Source organism: Myotis myotis, unplaced genomic scaffold (genome assembly GCF_014108235.1).
Source record: "Myotis myotis isolate mMyoMyo1 unplaced genomic scaffold, mMyoMyo1.p scaffold_m19_p_3, whole genome shotgun sequence".
Classification (NCBI taxonomy): domain Eukaryota; kingdom Metazoa; phylum Chordata; class Mammalia; order Chiroptera; family Vespertilionidae; genus Myotis; species Myotis myotis.
Window position 1 is genome coordinate 95,283,009 of NW_023416335.1, and position 14,040 is coordinate 95,297,048.

Sequence of the window (14,040 nt, forward strand, 5' to 3'; positions counted from 1 at the left end):
ATGGTTTCACAGGGGAGTTTTACCAGTCATTCAAGGAAGAACTAAAATCTATCCTCTTCAGACTATTCCATAAAATTCAGGAGGACGGAACACTTCCAAGCTCATTCTGTGAAGCCAGCATCACCCTAATACCAAAACCAGATAAAGACAACACAATGAAAGAGAATTACAGGCCAATATCCCTCATGAACATAGATGCCAAAATCCTCAACAAAATACTAGCAAATCAGATCCAGCAGTACATCAGAAAGATCATGCCCCATGACCAAGTAGGATTTATCCCAGGGATGCAAGGATGGTAAATATTCACAAATGAATAAATGTGATATATCACATAAACAAATTTAAAGACAAAAATCACATAGTCATATCAATTGACACAGAAAAAGCATTTGACAAAATCCAATACCCTTTCTTGATAAAAACTCTCAGCAAGGTGGGAATAGAAGGATCATTCCTCAATATAATAAATCCATATATGTCAAACCCACAGCCAACATCACACTCAATGGGCAAAAACTAAAACCATTTCCCCTAAGAACAGAAACAAGAAAGGGATGCCCCTCTCACCACTCCTGTCTGGCATAGTACTAGAAGTACTAGCCATTGCAATCAGACCAGAAGAAGAAATAAAAGACATCCAAATTGGAAAAGAAGTAGTAAAACTCTCCTTATTCGCAGATGAAATGATACGTTACATAGAAAATCCTAAAGACTCCATCAAAAAATTATTAGACTTAATAAATGAATTTGGCAATGTAGCAGGATACAAAATTAATGCCAAGAAATCTATGGCATTTCTATACACCAATAATGAACTTACAGAAAGAGAGACTAAAGAAGCAATCCCATTTACCATTGCACCAAAAAAATTAAGCTACCTAGGAAGAAACTTAACTAAGAAGGTAAAAGACCTATATGTGGAAAACTACAGAACACTGAAAAAAGAGATAGAGGAAGACATAAACAGATGGAAGAACATACCGTGTTCATGGATTGGTAGAATCAACATCATCAAAATATCCATACTACCCAAAGCAATCTATAGATTCAATGCAATCCCCATTAAAATACCAATGGCATATTTCACTGACCTAGAACAAACTTTCCAAATATTCATCTGGAATAAAAAAAGACCCCGAATAGCTGCAGCAATCCTGAGAAAGAAGAACAAAGTAGGAGGGATCCCAATACCAGATATGAACCTGTATTACAAAGCCACTGTTCTCAAAACAGGCTGGTACCGGCACAAGAACAGACATATAGATCAATGGAATAGAATAGAAAACCCAGAAATCGACCCAAACCACTATGCTCAATTAATATTTCACAAAGGAGGCATGAACATACAATCGAGTCAAGACAGTCTCTTCAATAAATGGTGTTGGGAAAATTTGACAGATACATGCAAAAAGATGAAACTAGACCACCAACTTACACCATTCACAAAAATAAACTCAAAATGGATAAAGGACTTAAACATAAGATGAGAAACCATAAAAATACTAGAGGAATCCACAGGCAGCAAATTAGCAGACATATGCTGAAGCAATTTCTTCACAGATACTGCTCCTAGGGCAATGGAAACTAAAGAGAAAATAAACAAATGGAACTACATCAAAATAAAAAGCTTCTGCACAGCAAAAGAAACCATAAACAAAACAACAAGAAACCCCACTGCATGGGAGAACATATTTGCCAATGTTATCACCGATAAGGGTTCAATCTCCAACATTTACAGGGAACTCATACAACTAAACAAAAGGAAGTTAAACAACCCAATCAAAAAATGGGCAATGGACCTATATAGAAGCTTCTCAAAAGAAGACAGAAGGAAGGCCAAGCGACATATAAAAACACCAGAGGCCCAGTGCACAAAAATTTGTGCACTCGGGGGGGGGGGGGGCGGTCTCTCAGCCCGGCCTGTGCCCTCTCGCAGTCTGGGACCCCTCGGGAGATAATGACCTGCTGGCTTAGGCCTGTTCCCCCTGGGTGGCAGAGGGCAGGCCCAATCCCTAGATGCAGCCCCTGGTCAGGCTCAGAGCAGGGCCAATTGGGATTTGGGGCGCCGCCTCCTGTCATGCACAGAGCAGGGCGGATCGGGAGGTTGCGATGCCACCCTCAGTTCACGCTCAGGGTAGGGCCGTTTGGGGGGTTGGGACACCACCCCCTGTCACACGCAAGGCAGGGTCGATGGGGAGGTTGCGGTGCCACCCCCTGTCACGCACAGAGCAGGGCCAATCAGGGGGTTGGGGCGCTGCCCCCTGTCACTCACAGAGCGGGGTCCATCAGGGGGGTTGGGGCTCCGTACCCTGTCACGCACAAAGCAGGGCCCAACAGGGGTTTGGGGAGCTCCCCCCTGTCACGCACAGAGCAGGGCCCATCAGTGGGTTGAGGAGCTCCCCCCTGTCACACTCAGGGCAGGGCCAATGGGGAGGTTATGGCTCTACCTCATCACACACAAAGCAGGGCCCATGGGGGGGGGGGCGGGGTTGGGGCACCACCCTCTATCACACACAGAGCAGGGCCGATCAGGGGGTTGGGGCGCCGCCACTCTCACACTCAGGGCAGGGCCGATGGGGAGGTTATGGCTCTACCCCATCACACACAGAGCAGGGCCCTTGAGGGTGGGGGGGGTTGGGGTGCCGCACCCTGTCACACACAGAGCCGCAGGGTGATCAGGGGGTTGGGGAGCTCTCCCCTATCAGGCACAGAGCAGGGCTGATCAGGGGGTTGGGGCACCTTCCCCTGTCACGAACAGAGCAGGGCAGATAGGGAGGTTGTGGCCCCACCCCCTGTCACACACAGAGCTGCAGGGTGATCAGGGGGTTTGGGCGCTGCCCCCTGTCACGCTGATCCCAGTGCCGGGAGGCCTCTGGGCTCCGCTGATCCCGGTGCTGGGAGGCATATTACCCTTTTACTATATAGGATAGAGGCCTGGTGCATGGGTGGGGGCCGGCTGGTTTGCCCTGAAGGGTGTCCTGGATCAGGGTGGGGGTCCCCACTGGAGTGCCTGGCCTGCCTGGGTGAGGGGATGATGGCTGTTTGCAGCTGGTCACACACCCTTCAGGGTGGGGGTCCCCACAGGGGTGCCTGGCCAGTCTGGGTGAGGGGCTGTTTTCAGGCTGGCGGGTGACGGAAGCTCCCAACCACTCCTTTTTTTCTTTTTTTTATTCTGGGCCAGCTTTAGCTCTGGCTCCAGCTCTGAGGCCTCTGCTGCTGAAAGCAGGTATCTGGTTTGTTTGGGTTCTATAATCAAAACACTGTATCAACTCCAGCTCTGAGATCCTGGCTGGCTGAAAGCAGGTTTCTGGGGTTTTGTTTATCTTCTATATTTGTAACAATGTTTCAAACTGCAAGCTCAGAGGCTGGCATCGGCAGGTGAGGAACGTTGGAGTCCTCCTTCACTGAAGCAAGCAAGCCTCATGTTAGCTTCAAGCTGCCTGGCTGCCGGCCACCATTTTGGCTGGCAGTTAATTTGCATATCGCCCTGATTAGCCAATATGAAGGGTAGCGGACGTATGGCTAATTACCATGTTTCTCTTTTATTAGATAGGATGCTCAAAGTCACTAATCATCTGAGAGATGCAAATAAGATGCCAATGCAGTACCATCTCTCTCCTGTCAGAATTGTTGTCATCAACAAATAAACAAATGTCAAGTGCTGGTGAGGATGTGGAGAAAGGAGAACCCTTGTGCACTGCTGGTGGGAATTCAGACTGGTGCAGCCACTGTGGAGTACAGTATGGAGTTTCCTCAAAAAACTAAAAATCGAACTCCCATTTGACCCAGTGATCCCACTTCTAGGAATATATCCCATGAAACTAGAAACACCAATTAGAAAGGATATATGCACCACTATCTTCATAGCAGCACAATTCACCATAGCTAAGATTTGGAAACAGCCTAAGTGCCCATCAACAGATGAATGGATTAGAAAACTGTGGTACATCTACACAGTGGAATACTATGCTGCGGTAAAAAAGAAGGCATTCTTACCATTTGCAGCAGCATGGATGGATCTGGAGAGCATTATGTTAAGTGAAGTAAGCCAGTTAGAGAGAGACAAATATCACATGATCTCACTCATTTATGAAATATAATGAACAACATAAACTAATTAACAAAAACAGATCCAGAGACAGAGAATCATCGATCAGACTATCAAATTCCAGAGGGAAGGTAGGGGAGGGTGGAGGTAAGGGGGAGAGATCAACGAAAGGGCTTGTATGCATGCATAAAAGCCTAACTAATGGACACAGACAACAGGGGGGTGAGGGCATAAGTTGGGGGGTTCGGGGGGGGCTTATCGTGGGATAAGGACACATATGTAATACCTTAATCAATAAAGAAATTTTAAAAATAAAAAAAATCATACACCTATGATGAGGACAGTGGAGGGGGGAGAGTAAGGGCAGGGGGTGGGGTGGGAACCGGGTGGAGGGGAGCTATGGGGGGAAAAAAGAGGAAGAATTGTAATAATCTGAATGATAAAGGCTTATTAAAATATATATATATGGAGAAAGGACAGTGTAATGAACCCTACTCAGATACCTATCACTCAGTTTCAACAATTATCAACTCCTGGTCAAGAGTTTATTATTATTTGACAAATATCTATGATATATGAATCATCTACCAACTTCCAAACTATGCCCTAGGGATCCAAAGATGTATCAGATTTGACTGTAACCCAATCTGGAGGATATAACATCTGGCCTTGGTCCTTGATAGGTGAATAAGAATTACCCAGAAAAAGAAAGTTGTCCTTATTCATTCATTCTCTTTCAACAAATTATTATTACGTGTGAGGCACTGTCCTTGGTGCTAGGAACACATTTTTAAACAAGATTGTGGTTCTACCCTCTTGAAGCTTGAATAATGGGAAAGAGACATTAAACATGTAATTAGAAATGTGATTAGTGTCTTTTTAAAATATATTTTTATTGTTGATAGTATTACAGATATCTCCCACTTTCCTTCCCTTATTTCCCTTCCCCTAGCCCCTACCCACCTACCTCTAGGTCTTCACTACTCTATTGTCCATGTCCATGGGCTATGCATACCCTACATAATAAAAAGATAATATGTAAATTGACTGAACAGTGGAACAATCAGTCACTGTGATGCACACTGACCACCAGGGGGGCAGACACTCAATGCAGGAGCTGCCCCCAGCCTGCAGGGCCCAATCGCCTGATCGGGGCCTGCCAGCCAACCTCCGCCCAATGGCAAATGGGGAACCGGGGATGGTGGTGGCGGGTGGTGGGGCCAGCTGCCAGCAGCCAGGTAAGATGGCCCTGATCTCAGGCCAGGCCTAGGGACTGAACCTGCGCCAGGCCTCTAGTTGTAAATAATACTGCAGTGAGCATAAGAGTGCATGGGACAGGTACATGTGAAAAAAAAAAATGAAACTAGACCACCATCTTATACCATACACAAGAAATTATAGGAAGCAGAAGCTCAGACATATCTTGTAGTAATATGTTTGCTAATATGTCTCCTAGGGCAAGGGAAACAAATGAGAAAATGAACAAATGGGACTACATAAAAATAAAAAGCTTCTGCACAGCAAAAGAAACCATCAACAAAATGAAAATGCAGCCCACTGTACGGGAGAATATATTTGCCAATTATATGTCTAATAAGGGGTTCATTTCTAAAACATATAAAGAATTCATACAACTCAAAACAAGGAAGACAAACAATCCAATTAAAAATGGGCAAAGACTTGAACAGATACTTCTTTAAAGAGGATATACAGATGGCCAAGAGACATATGGAAAAAAAATGGTCAACATCACTCATCATCAGAGAGGTACAAATCAAAACTACAATGAGGTATCACCTCACCCTTGCCAGAATGGCTACCATCAATAAATCAACAAATAACAAGTGCTAGCAAGGATGTAGAGAAAAGGAAACCCTAGTACGCTGCTGGTGGGAATGCGGAGTAGTGCAGTTAATGTGGAAAATAGTATGGAGTTTCCTCAAAAAATTAAAAATGGAACTGTTGTTTGACTCAGGGATTCCACTTCTGGAAATATATGCTAAGAATCCTGAAACACCAATCAGAAAGAATATATGCACCCCTATGTTCATAGCAGTGTTATTAACAATAGCTAAGATCTAGAAACATCCCAAGTGCCCATCAGTAGAGGAGTGGATAAAAATCTTTGATTGACCTCCTGTCAAGATTGTGTCCTAAGTAAACTTGGCACTTGCATTCTCCCACAACCACATCAAAATTACAATTAAATCACAGAACAACCAACATTCAGAACTGCCTGAAATATGGCTGAATGGAATTCCTACAACTAGAGAATTAAAGAAGAAGCCACTTTGAGACTAGAAGGAGTTGCAGTAGTGCAGAATAGGCTAGCCCTGACACCCACGTGTGGCTTTTTTTTTCAATTAGGAGGGATATCTTGCCTGCAGAGGTCTACATGAGGAAGAAGGGTTACCAACCCCACATCAGTACCCTCAGCCTAGAGTTCCAGTGCCAAGAAGAGAATTTCCAATAACTTGGGTCTGTAAGAAGCAGAGGGAATTTTGGCTGAGTGACACAGTGGCTGCTGGAGTCCCAAATGTTCTTCTTAAAAGGCCAGTCCATGAACTTACCTTTACTCATTCCCTCTGAGTTCCAGTGCTGGGGCATCAGCTTGAAAAGATCAATACACTAAACTGCATGGCATCAGGGCAAGAACTGGGGGCAGCTTTCTCTCAGAAAAATGTTCTGGCAGAGGTCATTATTCCTATGCTAAGACCTTCCCACCACAGAGCTGACTGGTAGGCACCATATCTGAGTTTCCATCAACCTGGATCACACAGTTCACCTTGCTCTGGTGACTCTCTGAGACCCCCACCCACCTGATTTGCAACCCCACCTAGGCTGTTTGCAATGGTCTTTCCATATGAATAGCCTATCCTGGCTCAGGCTTCATACTTTTCTAAAATCTCTCAAATAAGCAGCAGCTGTCCTCAGCATGCTCCATACCTCTCAATAAGAGGCCCTAGGCCCATCACTTGTTCACAGCTTGGCTTCTCCTGGGCCCCTCTAAGCCCAACACAAGTATCAGCCATCTGCAGATAACTCTGTAGCTTATGCTGGGTGGCCCCAAGCAGAGCATAGGCACTGGCTGACTGCACCTCTTGGGATACCCCAGAGCCAGTGAACCTGGTGATCAGCTTCAAACTACATCAGATTAAACTGTACCACCTTCATGAGTGACACATTCAAAGGACAGATTTTGAGACTGCAAAAGCCCAACTGAAGCAAGTCCTACTCTACAGGGATGTCTCCTACACAGCAGCTCTTCCACTGTAGTTGCTGCTGGTCTGCACAGCCAATTGACCTGGGAGTAAATCCCTCCCAGGGACACCAAAAGCAAGCAAGACTCAACTACAATAGCACAGTATATTCAGCCCACACAGGGGTACACCTAGAGTGCCCAGGTCAGGTGAATGGGTAGGCTGTGCTACTGGGCCCTATCGGACAACTACTACACAAGGCCACTTTACCAATTCCAGGAGACATAGAAGCTCTACCTAATACATAGAAACAAACACAGAGAAACAGCCAAAATGCAGAGACAAAGAAACATGTCACAAATGAAAGAACAGAAGAAATCTCCAGAAAAAGAACTAAATGAAATGGAAGCAAATATACTACTAGATAGAGTTCAAAACAATGGTTATAAGTATGCTCAAGGAACTTAATTAGATCTTTAAGGATCTTAGTGACAACTTTGAGCAACTTAGAGAGAACATCAATGACATAAAAAAGGACCAGTCAGAAGTTAAACACTAACTAAAATGAAGAATAATTTACAGGGAATCAACAGTAGAGAGAGGACACTAAGAATCAAGTCAGTGATTTGGAATAGGAGGAAGCAAGAAACACTCAATCAGAAGAGAAAAAAGAATTTAAAAATATAAATATAGTGTAAGGAGCTTCTGGGACAACTTCAAGCGTATTAACAATCTCACCCTGGGGGTGCCATAAGGAGAAGAGAGGGAGCAAGAAATTGAAAACCTATTTGAAAAAATAATAACAGAAAACTTCCCTTACTTAGTAAAAGAAATAGACATATAAGTCCAGGAAGCACAGAAAGTCCCAAACAAGAAAACCCAAAGAGGCCTACACCAAGGCACATCATAATTAAAATGCTAGGGAGAAACCAAGATGGCGGCATAGGTTAACGCCGGAGATTGCTGTCTCGAACAACCACTTCAGAGATATAACTAAAGGACAGAACAGACATCATCCAGAACCACAGGAAGGCTGGCTGAGTGGAAATTCTACAACTAGGAGGAAAGAGAATATCATACCCAGACTCAGAGGAGGCGCAGTGCTGAAGTGAAATACTCAGGTGCGGAGTGCGCACGCAGAGCGGGCTGGCGGCAGAGGGTGCGGTTGTTGTTTTCAATCGGGAGGGAGTTTCAGACTCTGAGCTCCAGATCCCGGCGAGTCTCTGGGGACCCAGACTCAAACGGGAGAGGCGGGACTCTCTGGCTTCTGTCGGAACTCGAAGGCAGCTTTCTCTCCGAGGTTTGCAGCAGTTGCTGGGACTCTGAGAGGCAGAGCCCCTAGGGACGGAACTGAGAGCCACCATAACTGCTTGCTCTGGCCCGCCCTGTAGATCCCCGGGGAGCCGCCCTGCCCAAGCCCTGCACAGAGCCATTTGCCGGATAGCCTCAGGCAAAGGATAGATTAGCACCACCCTAGAGATCCAGCACAGAAGCTCTCCCACTGCAGACACAGCTGACTCTCATAGCCAGTTAGCCTGGAGGTCAAATCACCCCTGGTATTACCGACAACAATCAAGGCTTAACTACAAGACTGCGCACAAAGACCACTAGGGGGTGCACCAAGAAAAGATATAAAAATGCGGAGACAAAGAAACAGGACGCAAATGTCAGAAATGGAAGATATAGAGCTCAAAACCACACTTTTAAGGTCTCTCAAGAACTGTCTAGAAGCTGCCGATAAACTTAGTAAGGCCCTCGAAAAGACTGGTGAGACCGCCGATAAATGTAGTGAGATCCTCAAGAAATCTAATGAGACCCTCGATGTTGTGATAAAGAACCAACTAGAAATTAAGCATACACTGACTGAAATAAAGAATATTATACAGACACCCAACAGCAGACTAGAGGAGCGCAAGAATCAAGTCAAAGATTCGAAACGCGAAGAAGCAAAAAACACCCAACTGGAAAAGCAAAATGAAAAAAGAATCCGAAAATACGAAGATAGTGTAAGGAGCCTCTGGGACAGCTTCAAGTGTACCAACATCAGAATTATAGGGGTGCCAGAAGAAGAGAGAGAGCAAGATATTGAAAACCTATTTGAAGAAATAATGACAGAAAACTTCCCCTACCTGGTGAAAGAAATAGACTTACAGGTCCAGGAAGCGCAGAGAACCCCAAACAAAAGGAATCCAAAGAGGACCACACCAAGACACATCATAATTAAAATGCCAAGAGCAAAAGACAAAGAGAGAATCTTAAAAGCAGCAAGAGAAAGAAACCCAGTTACCTACAAGGGAATACCCATACGACTGTCAGCTGATTTCTCAACAGAAACTTTGCAGGCCAGAAGGGAATGGCAAGAAATATTCAAAGTGATGAATACCAAGAACCTACAACCAAGATTACTTCATCCAGCAAAGCTATCATTCAGAACTGAAGGTCAGATAAAGAGCTTCACAGATAAGGAAAAGCTAAAGGAGTTCATCACCACCAACCCAGTATTATATGAAATGCTGAAAGGTATCCTTTAAGAAGAGGAAGAAGAAGAAAAAGGTAATGATACAAATTATGAACAACAAATATGCATCTATCAACAAGTGAATCTAAGAATCAAGTGAATAAATAATCTGGTGATCATAATAGAATCAGGGACATAGAAAGGGAATGGACTGACTATTCTTGGGGGGGAAAGGGGTGTGGGAGATTCAGAAAGAGACTGGACAAAAATCATGCACCTATGGAAGAGGACAGTGGGTGGGGAGTGAGGGCGTAGGGTGGGGCGGGAACTGGGAGGAGGGGAGTTATGGGGGGGAAAAAAAGAGGAACAAATGTAATAATCTGAACAATAAAGATTTAATTAAAAAAAATTAAAAACAAACAAACAAAAAAAAATGCTAAAGGTTAAAGACAAAGAGAGAATCTTAAAAGCAGTTAGTTACCTACAAGGGAACTCTGAAGGCTAGAAGGGATTGGCAAGAAATATTCGAAGTGATGAAAAGCAAGGACCTACAACCAAAATTACTCTACCTAGCAAAGCTATAATTTAGAATTAAAGGTCAGATAAAGTGCTTCCCAGACAAGAAAAAGTAAAGGAGTTCATCACCACTAAATCAGTATTACATGAAATGTTAAGTGGTCTTCTTTAAAAAGAAGGGGGAACAAAAGATATAAATAATAAAATGGCCATAAATACATATCTATCAACAACTCAATCTAAAAATCAAAATAAATGAACAAGTAATCTAATGAACATGATAAACTTAAGAATAAAATAGAACTAGGGGCATGGAAACATGAAACAGACTGAAGAATCTTAGAGGTAAGGGGGAAGAGGGCAGGATGAGATTAGCCAAAGATCTTATATGCATAACCCATGGACACAGACAATAGGATGATGAAGTCCTGGGCAGGGTGGAATCTGGATAGAGTGGAGCAATGGAGGGAAAAGGGGTTACATCTTTAATACTCTCAACAATAAAGATTTTTTAAAATGCTATGGTATATTTACACAATGGAATATTATGCAGCTATAAAAAAGAAGGATCTCTTATCCCTTGCAACAGCATGGATAGACCTGAAGATTGTTATGCTAAGCAAAATAAGCTGAGCAGAGAAAGAACAATATCACATGATCTCACTTATTTTGTGGAATCTAATGAATAAAATAAACTGATGAACAAAAAAGAAACAGAAGCATGGATACAAAAAAATGACTAAAAGGCCTCAGATGGAAGAGGGTTGGGTTGGAAGGGAAGAGATTAACCAAAGAACATATATGCATAGCAATACAAACAATAATGTGGTGAAGGCCTGGGGGGTGGTGGGGGCTGGTGGAGGAAGGCAAAGGGGAGGAAAATGAGGGATATTTGTAATACTGTCAACAATAAAAATATGCATATTGAGATGACTCATAGTTCCTTGTCACCCACCACTAATTCTCTGACACCTCTCCCCTATCTCATCCTCTGGCCATAGAGGGGTGTCCCTATGACCAACCTACAGGGGAGGAAAATAAAACAAGTGTGGTTTCAGGGTGGTTTGGTTCCATATTGGTGCAAGTCACAAAAGGCCTGCCATCTAGCTTATTAAGTCTCTGGAGTTTTATAACTAAAGCTGAAATTTTCAGTCAAACCAACTATAATCTCCCTTTCCTTCCCTCAAAACCTCAATTTTCCCAGTCCCTAAAAACAATATTAAACTAAATCCTAACTATGAAAAATACTCACACAAAATTAAAAGCAAATTTTAAGAAAAAAGTTGTTTACATTTATCAACCAAGCTAAGCTTCTTTTTTAGTTGCAAGTCTCTATATGAAAGATTTAAAGCAAAAAGAAATTCTTGAAGTATACATAATTAGTTTTCTTATCAAATGCAGTGTATATGCAATTTTCTGATTGCTTTGACAGTTTTTTAAAAGTTTCAGAGGACTTCAGCACCATGTTTCACTTCTATTCTTGTAGTCAGGATCAGAATGTGATGATTTAAAGTGATTTGCAAATGTTGTGAGGAAAACCCACTCAAATCATTCCAATAAGGGGACAGCACAATTTTATGTTTTACTGAGATTAACACCTTAGAATATTTTACATAAATTTTTCATTAAGATCTAACATGTTTAGGAAACTTTAACAGTCATTTGATTTTTTTCTTCTTCATAAATACCATTAAGGATTTTCTTTCAGTCAGTTGGCGAGAATGTCAGGGAAGGTTTTCTATTTGTATTCTGGAATGCACATTTTCCTCCTCAGCAGCCATCACATATTAGTATGTGGAGAATGTTCTCTGCTGGAGCAGAAATAGCCTCATCCTAGAATCTCCTGCCTAGATAGGGCCCATGTGCTTTCTTAGGGGGTCTGGAGAAACAGGTTGCAAATCCTGACCACTCACCATTCTGAGGTTCTTTTCTGACCTCCCTATTAGTGAGAATGGGAATAAAAGGTTATATGTTGCCTTGCTGTTGATGATGATGGTGGTGATAATGGTGGTTATGATGAGGAGAAGGAAAAGGAAGAGGAGGAGGGGGAGCTGCTGTTTACCAAGAAGTCAGACACTTCCTAAATGTTTATATGAACTGAATTTGACACTCATAATAACCTTAGGAGGTAGATACTGTCATTATCCTCCTTTTTACAAATGAGGAAACTGAGACAGAGAGCAATTAATTCACACAAAGTCATACAGCTAGAAAGTGGCAGTCTGACTCCACAGCCTAAAGTTGTAATCACGTCCTCTTCATGCTTTTCAGATGTTTCGCAAGTAAAATTAATTGAGAATGTTTACGATAGAGTTAAAAGTCACAAAGGTGAGGTTAGGTTTTAAGGTGCCCATCTTCATGGCGATGACTTCCTCCTAGTTCTCTCTTGTGTTCCATTTCCCAATCCTCAGCTGAGGCAATTTTTTTACTTTTTACAACTCTTCCTGTCTCCCTCCTCTGATGCTCCTAATCCACTCTCCTTGGTAACCTGAGTGACTTTCCAAAAAATACGTTCCTGCTATTTTTCTGTTGTAAATACTCAAATGGATCCCCACTGCTTTAGGCTGATGCACAAATCCCTTTGAGCATAAGAGAGACCTCCTTGAAATCTCTGGTCTCATTTCTTATCAGCAGTACACTGCACAACAGATATATTGAAGTTATGCTGAGAGTTTGAGAGAAATTTTGATATATTTGCAAATTATTAAATTTACTAAATACTCCTATATCAATTTTCCCATAAAGTTATCTATAGCATAATAACGTGTAAAATTAAAAATGAAGTTTGAGTCTGAAATGGTAAATACAGTGGGTGAGGAATTCTTCAATACTCATGAAAACATCATAGAATTATCAGTCCCTGTGGTTGGTCCAGAGAATGATAAAGCTAGACAAGTGCTGACCAGGCTAAAAAGAAGAGGAGAAGGAAGGATAGACAGAAACATAAAAGCAGGTTCTGAGGACAGAGGCAGGCTCTGAAGGAATGAAAAAGTAGTAGAATCATACTCAAGACTGTAGTTTTTTCCGTCTTACTAGGAAGCCACAGCAATGGTGGACTCAGTTGAGAAGCAGCAAGGGGCTGCAATGAGCCAAGTAGAACAGGGAGCAGAGGAGAACCACAGGTCCTACAAAGTATGCAAGATTAAACCAAATCATAATTTTCCATTATTATTTGATTTTCATATATTATATAACAAATTTAATTTAATAAATAGAAAGTATATTTTTTAAAAGGACAATATGGAGCAATATTAATTTCAGCATTTCAACTGCAAGCTTAGTCAACATCTTTTGGAAATGTTTTCATTTGAGTTTAAAAGAAAACCTTAGATAAATTCTAGAACCTATAAAACCAACACCAACTTGAGCCATTAGTTTTGAAACTTCCTAAGTGTGCCTTTTTGTACCTATCTCCACAAAATGTTACCAAGAAAATAAGCAAAAGGTAAACATAGTGCATTTTATAGTTCATTTTGTACTAGTAAGTTACTCATCCTGCTGACAAATTTTTCAGTCAGTTGAGTTATCGTTTCCCTTATTATCTTTCTGTATATCTTCCTTTAAAAACTTGTTTTTGGATTGCCCCATATTAACTTAGGGAACACAAAGAAAGAACTGACAACTTTAGTAAGCCACAGCATAGCACAAGTTTATATTTTACCTTACTTACATTTACTTTTTTGAGATATATATTATGAAAAACAATTTATTTATTTCCAGATTTGGGGGAGAAATCATCCTCCTTCTTTCATTCCAAGAATAGTTAGGAAGCTGAAGTTGGTGTTTTGCTTAATTCCAATTTATCAAATGACTTT

At 42.1% G+C, this 14,040-nt stretch overlaps 1 protein-coding gene across 1 annotated transcript in view; it reads right to left on the bottom strand.

Annotated features, from left to right (window-relative positions):
- The window catches only part of SGCG (sarcoglycan gamma), a 208,701-nt gene that overhangs the window by 149,603 nt on the left and 45,058 nt on the right, over nt 1-14,040 (bottom strand). The window lies entirely within an intron of this gene.